Source organism: Malaclemys terrapin, chromosome 15 (genome assembly GCF_027887155.1).
Source record: "Malaclemys terrapin pileata isolate rMalTer1 chromosome 15, rMalTer1.hap1, whole genome shotgun sequence".
Classification (NCBI taxonomy): Eukaryota; Metazoa; Chordata; order Testudines; family Emydidae; genus Malaclemys; species Malaclemys terrapin.
In genome coordinates this window covers 12520373-12522872 of record NC_071519.1, presented here as the reverse complement: position 1 = coordinate 12522872, position 2500 = coordinate 12520373, and the positions used below count along the sequence as shown (strand labels likewise).

The window sequence follows — 2500 nt, the reverse complement described above, 5'->3', positions numbered from 1 at the left end:
AAAAAAGAATGGAACCTGACGCCTCCGAGGAGGGGGCGCCCAGGGAAGGAGGGAGATCCGGGTCGACCTGGTGACCGGACGGGAAAGCGGCCACCGGGCGTGCCCGTTCAAACCTAGGGGTTGACCTGGTGGCCGGAAAGCAAACCGGCCACTGGCTAGCCCCGTCGGCAACCTACGGGTTGACCTGGTGGCCGGGAAGCGAACCGGCCAGCAGGTGAACCCGTTCGATTCCACGGGTTGACCTGGTGCCCGGGAGGGGACTCTGAAAAATGTTCAGCCCTTTCGGCTCGGGGTTGACCTGGTGGCCGAGAGGGGACTCGGACGGCAGGCAAGCCGCCCTGGCCTCACCCACCCCGGCCGCAGCGAGGGACTGCCTCCCGGACGACTGGATCGGGCCCCTGGAAGTCTGGGGGGAAAAAGAAAATGGAACCTGACGCCTCCGAGGAGGGGGCGCCCAGGGAAGGAGGGAGATCCGGGTTGACCTGGTGACCGGACGGGAAAGCGGCCACCAGGCGTGCCCGTTCAAACCTACGGGTTGACCTGGTGGCCGGGAAGCGAACCGGCCAGCAGGCGAACCCGTTCGATTCCACGGGTTGACCTGGTGCCCGGGAGGGGACTCTGAAAAATTTTCAGCCCTTTCGGCTCGGGGTTGACCTGGTGGCCGAGAGGGGACTCGGACGGCAGGCAAGCCGCCCTGGGCTCACCCTCCCCGGCCGCAGCGAGGGACTGCCCCCCACCCACCCACCCCCCCCCCCGGCTGACAGGATCAGGGCGCACTGGATGTCCGGGACAATATTTTCCCCGACGCCGGGGAGGGCGGGCGGGCGGAGGGGCTCTGGCGGCCAGCCCGGGCCCCGGAGCTCGAGAAGGAAAAAAGGACCGGGCCCGCGAGAGACGGGGGCCCTGCCGCAGGGGGGCAGTCCGACCGGGGCTCACCGTGCGGCAGGCCCGGGCGTCGGCAGGGGAAAGCGGGCGAGGAGGCGCGGGGGCCGGGTGCCTACGGCCATACCGGACCGAACGCCCCCGATCCCGTCCGATCTCGGAAGGTAAACCGTCCCGGGCCTGGCTAGTACTTGGATGGGTGACCGCCTGGGAATCCCAGGTGCCGTAGGCAGCTTTTCCCGGTCCGAGCCAGCTCTCTCTCCTTTTCTGGGGAGGAAGGAGAGGGGGGGGACGGGCCGGAAAGCCCCTCGTCGCTCCTGCCGAGTCGGAGGTCGCGGCCGCAGGTCACGGGTCTGGGCGCCTGGGGTCCGGCTCCCCACCCGGCTTCCTCCGCGGAGGACCCACCGAAGCCGCTGGGGGAGACCCCGGGCATGGGGCGGACTGGCCCGGACCCTCCCGGCCGCCGGCCCGCAGGACCGCCCCGAATCCCCCCGCCCCGCGGCCACCCAGGCCAGGCCTGGCCAGGCGGGACGGACGGCGGGTGTCCAGCGCCCAGCGGCTTCCGCCAGCGGGGACCCACGGCCCCCAAAGCCGCAGGGGGAGGCCCCGGGCCCGGGACGGACTCGCTCGGACCCCCTGCGCCCGGGCGCCGGCTCGCGGGACCGCCCCGAATCCCCCCGCGGCCACCCAGGCCAGGCCTGGCCAGGCGGGACGGACGGCGGGTGTCCAGCGCCCAGCGGCTTCCTCCAGCGGGGACCCACGGCCCCCAGAGCCGCAGGGGGACACCCCGGGGCCGGGACGGACTCGCTCGGACGCGCTCGGACCCCCTGCGCCCGGCCGCCGGCTCGCGGGACCGCCCCGAATCCCCCGCCCCGCGGCCACCCAGGCCAGGCCTGGCCAGGCGGGACGGACGGCGGGTGTCCAGCGCCCAGCGGCTTCCGCCAGCGGGGACCCACGGCCCCCCAGAGCCGCAGGGGGAGACCCCGGGGCCGGGACGGACTCGCTCGGACGCGCTCGGACCCCCTGCGCCCGGCCGCCGGCTCGCGGGACCGCCCCGAATCCCCCCGCGGCCACCCAGGCCAGGCCTGGCCTGGCCTGGCAGGCCGGCGTGCAGCTCCCCCGGGCTTCCTCCCCCGACGACCCGCGCCCCCCCGAGCCGCAGGCGGAGACCCCGGCCCCGGGGCGGACCGGCCCGGGCTCGCTCGAGCCCCCTGCGCCCGGCCCGCAGGACCGCCCCCCCCCCCCCCCGAATCCCCCGGGAGAGGCCCGGCCTGCACGCCACTGACGACCCGCGGCCCCCAAAGTCGCGGGAGGCGCCCCCGGCCCCGGGGGCCGGTTAGCTCCGTGTCGCTCCGCGCCCCCCCCCGCCCCTCGCTGCCGGGACCGGGCACCGCCCCAGAGTCAGCCGCAGCCGGACGGCCTGAGAGCTGCCCTCCTGTGGACGACGGTGAGTTTACCTTGACACTAACCGGCCATCAGCCAGGTCAACCCCATTGCTAGACTGGGGTGGACCTGGTGGCCGAGTGGGGACTTGGAACATTTGACAGCTGCTCCCCGGGGCTTGACCGCTTGTCCTGAACGCCCCCCCCACCCCACCCCCCCAGCCCCCGGCTCCTGC

At 74.5% G+C, this 2500-nt stretch overlaps 1 non-coding gene across 1 annotated transcript; it reads left to right on the top strand.

Moving 5' to 3' along the window:
* Positions 1-995: 995 nt before the first annotated feature.
* On the top strand, positions 996-1114 carry LOC128823965 (5S ribosomal RNA). Its single transcript, XR_008442196.1, has one exon. It is a non-coding gene; the product is annotated as a 5S ribosomal RNA (ribosomal RNA).
* Positions 1115-2500: the final 1386 nt, after the last annotated feature.